Here is a 13859-nt window from a genome sequence, read left to right as displayed (position 1 = left end):
GTTGCCTTAAGGCTAGGCAGTGCTCCAGATAAGATTTTGAGGTGGGAGTATTCTACTCCCTAGTAAATGTGATTTTAAGAGAGTAAAACTTACTTTTCTCCTTTGCAACAGCGTAAAATGTATGCAACACCCTGCTGACGTGTGCAAAAACTGTATGGAAATCATTACTAGGCAGCAGCTTTCTGCATTGTGACAGAATACATCTTTCATTATTTCGCTACGGTCTGGTCATTTGACCTCTCCTGTATATATTTAAATGTTGAAAAAAAACAAAACCTAGCCAATTACACAGTAAAGCAAGCATGAATTGTATTGTGTGTTTTGAGGTTCGATAGCAAAATTGACTTTTGATGTTTAATGAGTCCTCATTTCCTCGAGCTATTACTATCTGATTGTATGCCAATGTTATGCTACAACAGTGCAGAGAGACGAGCACTCCATGCTAAATTGTATACCTAATCTCATGGTCAAGTGGTTATTTATGTAGCACTTTTGGCAAAGCGCTGTACATTGAACGACCATATTTATAACAATTATCACCATACTAAAGTCGGCACTCATTTATCAACCTCGAAAGGAGGAAAGGCTGAGTTAGCCTTGCTGGGATTCGAACCTGCAACCTACAGATCATGCACAGATTGCAGTAACAAGTGCTCAACAGGCTGGGCTACCTTATTGGTTTACATCCTTCAGAGGTCCGTAAACTGTGTATTGACTGTGGTATAATAATCACAGTGCCTAGATGTGGGGCGAACCACGTATGAAGCGCTACATAAAGTTAAATACCTATCTGAATTATCACAGGGATAGGTTTTGCTGAGTTTCTATTTCAATTACAAATGTAACTTTCATTTGTTGGTTTTTGAGCAGAGCTTGCACTTCCTGGAGAGTCAGGTTTTGGATGTTTTTATTGTAGTCTTAAAGATTTGAGAGGCTAGAACACCTGTGATTGGTGTAATGACGCTCACCCTTGAGCAAAGACTCTGCTGCCACTGGCCATTTATAATAATGTACCCCATTGACTGCAAGGTTGAATGGATGTAAACTAGACTGTGCATAGTCATCATTTTACACACTGTTTTTATAATTAGAGTGTAAGTTAAATCATAAGCTTAAAAATGATCTGCCACCGCATGATTATGCACACAGCACCAGAACTCTGAAAAATACAATTGTGTAATACTGGTTTGTTTTCACTACAACATATAAATTATTAGTTGCATCTTAGTTTTTTCCATTTTATTAATTATACAATCCTAAAATGCTAGGAAAATAAATATGCACAGTGCTTCTGTTTCCTGCACACACACCACAGCAGAAGCTGAATGGAAAGAAACCATTCCTTTCATCACAGTGTGCAGTTTCTTTTTTTGAAAGGCTTCAGAGCAATACATTCTGTTTCAGAGACTATTCACCATGCCTTGAATACATCCATGTAGATAAAAATCAAAAGAGGCATTCTGGTTTATGTCAAGTAATCTGACCTTTGCACTGCCCTCTGCTCTAAACTTGTGTGTAAATGTACACAGGAAAATAATAAAGCTGTCATATTCCCAAGATTTTCATGCGTGAAAAGGCCTGGTACGCACCTTATCTGGAGGCCTGAGGCTAGGCACCCAAGGTGCCTGCCAGTGTTTGATCAAAACAGTCTTCTGAGTGTTAATGACTTAATTGGAGTTGTAAACACTTCCCAAGCATGCCTTCAGCCACTCAAGGTGTAAGCACATACTGCAATGGGAGCCAGAAGAAGCAGCCATCTGCATTCCCCTACCTTGCAGAGTGACAGCTTGGGAAGTTTCTAAGCCAAGTGTGCTTGAGTAGGCCAGAACAAGAGGAAAATGGCTTGACGGTTTTATACTTTTTTCCCTTTTTTATTTATTGATACAAAGAACCAGATGCTTCCAATGGCTGACCGCAATTCAGCGCCATTTCCAAAGTTCCAATCACTAAATTCCGAGAGTGCAAGGGTATAAGTCCACTCCAAAAAATCTAAGCAGTCTTGATGTGGATACCTGGACTGGACTGTTTGAAATAAGATGCTAACATGGTGCAGTACCTTCTTTTCCGCATCTAGTAATAAACAAAGAATCAGGATAGGAGATCAACACAACAAGATTCTGGATTAATTTATTTAATCTCAGAATCGTGGCACAAATACTAAAAGGTTTGCTTAATCACAAGCTAACAGACAACGGACAGATTTCAAATTAACAGTTAGGGGTACTGCTGCGTACTTCCCTATTGAGTATTGAGGGTATTTTCCTCACAATGGTGCACAGTCTCTCAAGCACAATTTAGACATTTTGATACAGACAAGAGTAGGTGCTACCCAGGACTACTGATGGTCCATGGGTATTGTCAAACATAACACACAACAACTACATACCACACGGACAGTCCATCCATATAGGAAAAGACCAGAGAAGAAACAAAAGTCTAAGTTAACAGTCAATAAACTGTATGAACTGATAAAAGTAATCAACGATTATATATTAAGAAGTGGATGAGCAAGCGGTTCACTAACCTCAGAAGAAGGGAGACATTCTTCTGAATTTGAGTTGTTATAAATAGTGGTAGGGTCAAATAGGTTAGAGTCGGATGGTGGACAATTTCACTTATGGACATTCACTGATGACCGACGAGCACCTTAGCTAGTTTGGTTATGTAGGGATGCCTTGTAGAATAGGGAAAGACAGACATTAATCTTTTGCTTCAATAAAAAACACCAGTGAAATGTCTAATATGAGTTTGTGTTCTTCTGACCTACCACATATGGTATCAGCAGTGGGAATGGAACCAGGTGATAAAGGTTGGGGACTGGTGCATTTTACTTGGCCGAGTGCTACACCCAGAGCCCCTACAGTGGCAACTGGAGAATCCATTGGCTTTGATGTACAGAGTACCACAGAAATAATCAAATTCCCAGTAGAAAGATGCTTCATTCTCACTGGAATAGTACTAACCCCTCGCAAGGGCACCTGCATATGACTAGCCTCTAAATCAGGGTTGGCCTGGAGATATGGGCTAGACATTATGGCTGGAATTATTGACCCCAATTATAGAGGTGATGTTAAAGTCCTCCTACATAATGACAGCCATAATCCTTACACAGTCAAGGAGGGAAAAAAGATAGCCTAGAGGATATTGGAAAAAGAAGTGTTCCCAGTACCTAACGAAATAGAGGACCAAAATGAGTCAGAGCAATGTTCTGATGGTTTAGAGAAGCAGACCCCCTGATAAAGCAGACACCTTCCTAAGATAATGAAGGGGATGACATCCTTCTAGATTTACTGTTCACTCAAGGAACGACCCAATCTTAACCAAGGCTTTGCTAAGGTACTTTGCAAAAAAGAGGGAAGAAATCAGGCTGGTTCCTTTTTCTTCCTAAAATGTTTTTATTATATAGAGGTGACACCCCCTCAGAAGGAGTGACTTGTACCCAGTTAGTAGTTCCTTGGTTTAAAAAAGTGGTGCTAATAGAAGTAGCCCACTCCCATTTAACTAAAGCACATCAGGGAGTTGGGAAAACCCAAAGCCAAATAACTCAAACATTCTTTTGGCCAGGGGTGTTTGTCTACACAAAAAGCTCTGTACTGACATGTGAGATCTGTCAGAAAGCCGCTACCACTCTGGTTCCTTCGGCCCCACTTCAGCCATTACCTATTATTGACATCCCATTTTTGAGGATAGCCAAGGATATAGTAGGACCACTGAAAACATCCAAACTAGGAAACGGGTTTATCCTAGTTATCGTGGACTATTCCACACGCTATTCCGAGGCCTTCCCAATGAAGAATAATACCACGCAACAGATCCTAAAGCACTTACTACCCTTCCTTTCAAGGGTAGGATTTCCCAAAGAGATCTTTACAGATTAGGGGTCTACCTTTAAATCTCATTTAATGTCACAAGTTAAGAAAATTATACCATCCTTAAACCAATGGTTTAGCTGAGCATTTCAATCAAACCCTGAAAAGGATGTTACGAAAGCTAGTAGAAGCTGATGGTAAAAACTGGGATGTGAACATGGGCCTTATTCACAGCATGAAAAACTCCACAAGCCTTTCTTGGATATTCCCCGTTTTAACTCCTATTCAGGAGGGAACCATGATATGTGCTAGACATGCTGAGGGAGACATGGGAGGAAAGAGAAGAAGCCAATTTCTCAAATCGGCCAGAAATTAAAAATCTCACATTTCAACAGTTCTAGAAATTGTGAGGAAACACCTAGGAAAAGCCCATGAACATCAGAGGTCTCACTATAATAAGAAAGCCATTCCACGTACCTTTTCGATAGGCCAATCCGCACTAGTCCTTTTCCCATCTTCCAAAAACAAGATAGTATTGAAGTGGTTTGGACCATATTATTGTTAATAATAATAATAAGAAGAATATTATTATTATTGTATTTATTGAGCATGGAACTAGCTTCGAGAAGCAACAGAGTGCTTTACAGAGGTATACAACAATACATATGCACATCAGAGTGCTTTGTAGAGGTATACAACACTACTGATGCATAACAGAGCACTTTTTAGAAGTGACAATAGAACAGATCTACAGTGGGGTAGGATACAGAGGGGCACAGAGAATGGATACAGCTGTACAGTGTGGCAGGGAGGAAAGGGACAGGCGGCGTCTAGTGAGTCAGGAGGCACTAGGGCGGCGTGATGGCCTAGGCGCTGAGGAGGAGAGCTGGGTCTTGAGTTCTTTTCTGATTTGTAGGAGCGTGGGGGCGCGTCTGATGCTGACGTATATAAGATCTTGGAAAGAAAAGGTCCTTTGAACTATGGTAGTCCAATCTGATAAAAAATGAAAAACTCAGGTTTACCAAAATAATCTCCTTAAGGAGTCGAGGGTTGGGCCGAGGGAAGACACCACCGTGACCATGGCTGCTCTCCTCACCGATTCAGAAAATGAAAATTCCTTAGTTTCCTCTAACCTATCTCCTTCCCAACAGGCCTATATTACGGATCTGTTGGACCAGTTGCCATATGTATTTATAAACCAGCCAGCTGGGTTTCACTTTTCTTCCATCACATCAGAACCCCACCAGGAAAATCCATTAATTTTCAACCTTACCGAATCCCTGAGGCTAGAGGGAAAATAATAGAACGGAGGTAGAGGAAATGATTGATTAAAGCGGACATCATTGAAACATCCGAGAGCCCCTGGTCATCTCCAATTGTGTTGGTTTCTCAACCTGACTATATGTGGCGGTTTTGTATTGATTTTAGGAAACTCAATGCCATATCAATATTTGAGAATTACGCAATTCCACACATAGATGAGCAAATTTTAGAACTAGGCTCAATCAGCCATGTAGCCACAATTGATCTAACAAAAGGCTATTAGAAGGTCCCATTGAACAAAGTGAACAAAGAAAAAACTGCATTATCAGCACCTTAAGGACTGTTCCAATTTAAGGGTTTACCTGTTTGGACTTCATGGAACACCTGCCACTTTAAAATGTCTTATGGAAAGAATATTAAAATCGTAAGAGGCCTTCTGTGGAGCATCCCTAGATGACATCATGATACACAGCCATACTTGGTCAGAACATGTGAACCACCTCTATGAGATCACTTGAGCTTTAAGGAAACATGGCTTAACGGCCACCCCTTGCAAATGCCACCTTGTGCAATGTACCGTTAAGTATCTGGGGTCCTCACTTCGCTGCTTTTATTACACGCTGATTTTAGGTTTGCTAAACTTACAGTTTCAGAAATATTTTGATTCCTGACTAGCACATTATATAAAGCTTATACCTTTTCTAGTAGCCGGCTGTCTAGAGATGTTTATTCACAGGGCATTGTTTAACAATCTGCTCACAAGCAGCCAGGAACTTCATCTCCCGACAGCCTTGTAGTCCCTGAGACTACATATTTGCACATCAGGCATGAGAGCGCCAGTGCGAGGGAGACAAGATGGTCTTTGCAGGGCTATTTAAGCACCCTTGCCCATAGCCTTTCTTTTATTTTGAATCTTCTCTTTCATTGTTTTGCGTGTCTGTGTGTGCTTATTTTCTGTGCGTGGTTGTTTAAATTGTAACTTTGCTGCTTTCATTACATGCTGATTTTAGGCTTGCTAAACATACATTTTCAGAACTATTTTGATTCCTGACTAGCACATTATATAAAGCTTATACCTTTTCTAGTAGCCAGCAGCCTAGAGAAGTGTATTCACAAGACATTGTTTAACGATCAGCTCACGAGCAGCCAGGATCTTCATCTCCCGGCAGCCTTGTAGTCCCTGAGACTACATATTTGAAACCAAGCACGTGTCATGGCCACAGGCCCCAGAACACAAAAACCACACCATCTAGTGATGGGGGCAATGGGTCACTTGACTCACTTATGTCCCTTTGGGACCCATAAACACAGGAGCCCTGGCTGGACTCAGTCCTGGCGCCTTTGGTGCCAGTCTCATATAGAGATGTGAGCAGGAACACTTTATTTCAGTGCAGGAGTGCTTTAACTTTCTTTCAGTGCAGGAGTGCTTTTATTTTACAAGAACTTTCCAGGAGCTGTAAACCTTTATTCCAGAGAACATCTTCATGTGCTGACTCATCGGGTGTGGCTCCCTAGGCCTGGTCTTCATGTGCTGACTCATTGGGTGTGGCAGGCAGGCTGAACCTCGTGGGCGTGGCTTCAAAAGCTCAGCTATATAAGCTGCTCCATCCTTAAAGCTGGTGCTTCGCGTTACTGTGCACTCGCGTGCAATGTGACACTCACTGCCGCTTGGACCAGTTTACTTACCTTTGAAACCAGGCGTTCTCCTGCATACTCACCTCCAGGAAACTGGTGCTTCATCGCTTCATCTGCAGACTCATCTCCTGACATCCAGTGATCTTGATCCCGATGCCGCAGCACTGTGCTCTGCATCCACAAACTTGGAGCCTGTGAAGAAGAAAAAAGACAAGGTTAGAACATCCGTCCTAGGGCCGCGCTGCAAATGACCCCGCCTGCCCCCTAGTTAACAACTTACCAGCTACTGTACCGCTGCAACTTCGTTCCTTGTTCCCTCCGGCTGACGCCTCGAGCTCCGCAGCTTCTACCGGGCCGGCAACATCACCTGCAAAGGAAGAAAGCAAAAGAGCAAACATCAAAAGTGGAACGGACAGAAATACAAGACAACAAACTTTACAATACAACAAAAACAGACGAGGAAAGACAAAGGCAAACAGGAACACTTACCTGAAGTATAGCGGCTTAGTCGCAGCAGGACTGGACTACCACATGCAAAGGACCAGTGAAGGAACTCAGTCCAGATCATACACACACCCCTGCCAGAAGCAGCAGGACGGAGTGCTCGCCAAAACTAATCAACAGGTGAGCTTTCCCGGGACATCGCATCCCACGGGTACCACTGTTTGGGAGAAGGGGTCTGGAAGGGGATCAGGCGCACAAGCTGGCATACTCACACCCCCTATTCTCCATGCAGGAACAGTTCCGAGCAGCATCATCTATTACCACCAGTCACCACATAAGCGCAGAGGGCGAAGTCAGACCCGAGCGACCCCACCCCCGGGAGGGCTGCAACTGTGCCCCAACGCCTCTGCAGAGACCAGGTGAGCGTAACAGCGCGAGAGCACCAGTGCGAGGGAGACAAGCTGGTCGTTGCCAATCCTTGTCAAATGTGGCGGTGCTGGCGACACCACGGCAAGTGTGTTGGCCTTGCCTCTCCGCTTTGTGCTCCAGTACATTTCCCACCTCTGGGGTATTTTCCTTATGATGAATGTTGACTCACTAAGGGAATAGAAGCAGAGTCTCGGGACAAACTCACAGATAGTGTCAGCTCCTCCTACGTAGCCTTAATAGTGCGAATAAGGCCCTCAGAGTACTATTACTTAACAGAAGATCTCTGGTTAAACATTCAGTAGAAATAGCAGACTATATTGTCGATCGGGACATAGATATTTGCGCCTTAACTGAGACATGGCTCCATGAGGTGGCTGACCCTTCGTTGCTATTTGCCACCCTTGAAAACTAGTCCATTTTATGTGTTAATAGGGAGAATCACGGAGGGGAGGTGGCAATCATTTTTAAGAATAATTTGGACATATGGAAAGCAGATGTGCAAGGCCCTAGTGGCTGTAAGACACTTTGTTTTAAAGTCAGAACAGATGGATCTACTATGCTGAACATGCTACTGGTTTATCGCCCACCATTGATTATGCCAGAGTTTGTCTCATGTCTGAACAGCCTAGTTCTGGCACAGTTGAAGGGTGCCACCAAATGGCTCATAATGGGTGACCTTAATCTTTGGAAGGGCAATCCAAAAAATCTAGCAGCCGAGGGAACTTGCAAGGTTCATGGATGCATTGGATTTTAAACAACATATTGACAAACCCACGCATAATAAAGGTCATATGCTAAATTGCGTTATTTTACATAATATCAATAAGCCGGATATTTTGATATGTCCATGGTCCGACCATTTTTTTTATTGAATTTAGTATATGTATCGACTTTGTTAGAAAAAAAGAAAAGGGCGTAGCAAAACTAAACTGGAACATGTCTAGAAATTTGAAGAAGATCAATCCCGAGTCTATGAAGGAGTGGATCCTCCCCCTGTCCCAGAAGGACCTTTTGTCCCCTGTGAATGTGGAAAGCATGACCGATTCCCTCCTGGATGTGCTTGATAAAGCTATCAAAATATTAGCACCTTTAAAAAAAAGGACGGTGATCACTCGCCCAAAAAAAATATCTGGTTATGTGACAACTTAAAAATACTACAAGTAGCCAAGAGAAAAGATTTTTACCAGTGGAAAAGATCTAAAACAGATTAGGATAAGCTATTTTACCAACACTCTGCCAGGAAATTTAAAATGGTGATTATTAAAGCCAAAATAAGACTCCTATGAATCACGTATGCAGAAGGCTCAACATGACTCCAAAGTGATTTTCACTATTCTCAAAGAATTAGAGAAACCTGACATTAAATGTCAGGAACTTATCTGTAAGGATCAGGAGTGGTATGTGCACATTCAAAAAGCTATGGTAAATAAAACGGAGAACATTAAAACTGTTATCGAAAAGAATAAAACCAGTGCGCTTTCTAAGCCCACTAATGGCTTGGCGAATGAAGACCCCCCCGATATTGCAGATTATACCCAAATTTAGTTTTAGGAGCACAACTGAAGACAAACTTCATATTTTCTTGGCCAAACTTAAACCACCCCCCTGGAAAGGGGATATATTTCCAGCTTCAACTATCAAAGCCCGTTCAGAGCTCTTGATCAGTTCCATCACGAAAATAGTTAACACATCCTTCAAAGAAGGTTTGGTGCCCACAAGATTGAAGGGTGCCTGAATCACCCCACTGTTAAAAAAACAAGGGCAGGATCCCAAAGTTGCCTCTAATTACCGGCCAATTTCTAACTCGCCATTTTTATTAGAAATAATGGATAGAGTGGCCTATAAACAACTATTGAGCCATCCAATTCTCAACGGTGGCCACTCGGTTTCAGACCAGGTTTTAGTACAGAATAGGTTTTACTGGAGCTGAAATCCAATATGATGGCTAATATCAACAAGGGGAAAATGTCATTGGATTTATCATCCGCGTTTGATTTAGTGGACCACCCTCTGCTTCTGACCAGATTACAGGAGGTGGCCAACTTTAGCGATCAAGCTAAGGAGTGGATGCAGTCCTTTTTAAGTAACAGGACTATACAGGTCTGCAGCAAGCAAGCGGAAGCTGATCCATCCCCAATGTGCAATGGTGTTCAGCAGGGGGCCTCCTTATCCCCTGTTTTGTACAACATCTTTACGGCTCAACTTTTCCAACTGCTAGAGCAAAAAAGCGATATGCTTTTAAAACAATGCAGATTATTCTCAATGTCTTAACCCGCTAATGGGTGACTATGAGAAAGACTCAATATTGGTGACAGAAATGTATGAACTGATACAAGAGTGGATGGATACAAGTGGCCTAGCATTGAACCATGAAAAAACAGAACTTATGATCGTAGGTGCCAGACCTAGACTACTTAAGCTTATTGCAGAATATGATACATACCGCATTGCGAAGCACGATATCTATAGCCAAGGAAAAATAAAAATACTGGGTGTGGTATTTGAACCGACACTAAACATAATAGCACAGGTTAATAGCCCTGTTTCAGTGTCAGCCTATTACATACGGCTTCTATCACACATCCGCCCATTCCTTTCTCAGAGGGGCTGTGAGACAGTTTCCCGGGCCATTATTTCATCTAAAATTGATTATTGCTGCTCCCTATTAGTGGGCATCAGCAAAAGAGAACTGGCCAAACTCCAAGTAGTGCAAAATAGCACTGTTAGAGCAATTATGGGGATGCAGAAGAGTGAGCATTTGTCAAAGGTGCGGAGAAGTCTGCACCGGCTGCCTATTGTAGCTAAGATAGACTTTAGGCTACTCACAATCACTTATAAATCTCTGGCAGGACTTTTTCCTGAATACATAGCCCACAGACTAAAGAAAAAACAGAATCTTGTTCCCTGCACTCAAGCAGCCTGAAACTGTTGCAAATTCCGAAAGTTTCCCTTGAATTAGTAAAAAAAGAAGCCTTTTGGATGGCTAGTCCTTTCAAGGGGAACGCTTTGCCTGACAAACTAAGAACTTGCTTGTCCCTGGAGAATTTCAAGAAACAGCTTAAAACTCACCTTTTTGGATAAGTCCACTGGTTAGGGCTACTCTGGCCCGTCTTTTAGTTATTGTGCCCCGCTCTTCCATTTCAGCGCCCATATGCCTCTGGGCCACTTTGGTAGTGCCATATAAATAATTTAAAATAAAGTTCTTTGTAGGCAACGGTTTGATCCAGTCACAAAGCAAAAAGGTGAAGGAAGTAAGCCAGATTCCACCCACCCCCCCGCCCCCTGAAGCCATGAGGGAGCTTTGTGCTTTTCTGGGGCTGAGTGGCTACTACCATAGGTTCATACCCAATTATTCAAGCATAGAAGCCAACCTCACTGACAAGTTGAAGAATGCCCAACCTCAGAAACTTCAGTGGAACACCGAAGATCAAACAAGTTTCTAGGGATTGAAGAATATATTGTGTAATTAACAACGGCAAATGACAAATTTGCACGATTACCTCAACAAAAATGACTTGGTGTTAAACACCGAAAAAACCAAGATTGTCATCATTGGCAGAACAAACATCAAAAAACAACGTCCATTCACGTGGAAAATTGATAAGAAACACCTGGATGTAGTGGATTCAATAAGATATCTGGGAATTTCCTTTAACGATTCACTCTGCGAACATCATTGGAAGACCGACTTGACAAATCGAATGATTCAATTCAGTATTCAAGCTCAGCTGTTGAACAAATCCTACGGGAAATTCACTCTAACCCCCGTATTGACATTTTATTCTCAAAAAGTAGTTCCGGCTATTACTTTTGGGTCAGAAGCAGGTTGGAGCATTGACGTCACATTTTGGCAGAAATTGGAAGGCATCTTCTGGCGGCGTGTCTTGAAGCTGCCAACCTACATCTCAATGAAGCAGATAAGATACGAACTCTCATTAAACTCCTTGACTCCTTACATGTCTGTGTCATGTGGAAATCTTTGATGGCACTGGGAAAGATGATTACGACGCCTATTCCACCAGCATATCAGATTTTTTCCACAAGACCAGGCCCAGGAAAATCAATTCTTCTAGAAGAGTGGAAACAACGCATGGAACAGACTCTAGCCAGCGCCGACTTGACCACAGACGACTTGATAACGAGACCGCAATCTGTGAAAAAAAGTTTGAATTTGCGTGTTGAATTCAGATTAACGACCACCGAGTCAAGATGCCATCCACATTAGACTCTGGAATCGGAGAACATAAGTTGGGTGTCCCATGTCGCTACCTAACAAACTTTCCGTCTCGATATCACCGTGAACAGTTCCTGCGAATTCGTTTAAACGCCATAAACACCAGGGCGACGTTGTGGCTTTGTCATTCAAAAAAAGTAATTGACAACAAGTGTCGCTTCTGCCTGAACGAAATTGAATCATTGGAACATCTTCTAACCAATTGCACGCAGACCACGCCAAACAGATCCTGCACTTGGGAAACTACAGTCCAGCGAGTACAGGGTCCAGAGACTGGTGGTCATATGCAGGGGTGTTGCTAGGTCTGGAAAAGACCCGGGGCTACGCTAATGTCGGAACTATTGGGACTGGGGGCTAGCTAGCCTTTTGGCTGTAGCTCCTGAGATTCTATCCAGGGCTACAACCAACAGACCAGGGGCTATAGCCCCCTTAGCCCCCCCCTAGCAATGCCTCTGGTCATATGCCATGGCTGGCAATTCTGTGAAACTAAGGTGTGCTGTAGTGGACTTTATAAATTCACTAGAATTGGAGGCAAACATATGAATGTTAACAACTCTTGTCTCTTTTAGCTAAGATGTTGGAGCGCTACCGCTTGCATCGTATTGGTTGTTTTAGTAAAGGAATCAACAAAATGTGTAATAAAAGTCTGATGTCACAGTGTTAGCACTGAGACATATTAGACTGATGTTTCGATAAAAAAATAAAAAAAGAATATATTGTGTAATTAACCTGTTTTGAAAATGCTGGATTTCAATAAAGAATGTATCCTCCAGACGGATACCTCCAAGACAGGGCTAGGTGACAGGGCTAGGTGCCATACTATTCCAAGAACATGATGGCATTAACCATCCAGTATTTTACACTAGTCGGATGCTTTTAACGAGACAAAATGATGCCACCAGCGAACTGGCGGCCCTGGCGATTAAATGGGCTGTTACCTGGTTAGAATATTATCGAACTGGCCGCAAACTCAGATTAATCACTGATCACTCCTCCTTACCATGGATGAGCATTAGGAAAGATACAAAAGTAAGTATAATGAGGTTCATGGATTTGCAACCAATTTGTTTCGCCACTGAACATCGAAAAGGATAGGGACCGGGAAATGTGGATTTTCTAAGCTGTTTTTGAATCAATCGGTAGGGGAAGCCACCGAATTGAGGGGAGGGCATGTGATGAACCGCAGGAATTCGTCTCTTCAACCAAAGGGGGACCCCCACCCACCTTGAGGCTAGGTAAGATGAGCCCGCTCCGCATTATCCTTAATATAGGTAGAGGCAAGTGGGACCTCACTGAGAGAGACTCCCCCTTTGGGGCAAGGACTCCCGTTCCCAGGAGGAACTCCCTAGAGGACCTGGTAAATCTGATTATATTTTATATTACAAACAGTCTTCTTACTTCCTTTTTAAAGAGTCTGCCCTCCACCCCCCTGAACTTACTTTGGTCCCCCACCCCCAGTTTGAAGATGGCTGCTCTATACCAACACTCATGAATAATCTTGTTTACCAATTTCAGGCTCACCTTGGCACTCATACACTGCTCAAACCCCTGCAGTTCAGCTTCTGAACATAAATTGCATGTGATATGGCACAGATACTGCTTTCCACAAAAGCTGCAAAATTACCAATTTTATTAGCGAGGCAAATAAACGTAACAGATATGTTAGAACATTTAAGGCCTTTGACAACCTAGGCCAATAGACCCTTCTCTAGTATCTTTTGGAGGTAGTCTTTAAATCCTGCCCTTCCTTTGTTTGTTTGTATCTTTTCTATCAACAATTACCAGTGTCTGATACTGCCTTTCCTGTGATGTTGTATGATGTTACCCACAAGGATCTCCTCTGTAATGCAGGTCTCAAATGATCTACTGTAGTGTGGCAAAGCCAACAACATCCTAGGTTTACACTGAAACTCAATTGCTCCTGGATGGCAAAGAGCTTTGTAAAACTAATTAGAAACAAAACAAACCGTTTGATTTTAACCCATGCCAACGTCCCCCTTACTCAAACACTACAGCTTAAACATAGTTCATGCATAAGTGTAAAT

Source organism: Ambystoma mexicanum, chromosome 6q, assembly GCF_040938575.1.
Source record: "Ambystoma mexicanum isolate Mex_15411 chromosome 6q, UKY_AmexF1_1, whole genome shotgun sequence".
Classification (NCBI taxonomy): domain Eukaryota; kingdom Metazoa; phylum Chordata; class Amphibia; order Caudata; family Ambystomatidae; genus Ambystoma; species Ambystoma mexicanum.
The sequence above is the reverse complement of the archived record's forward strand: the minus strand, read 5'-3'. Positions refer to the sequence as shown.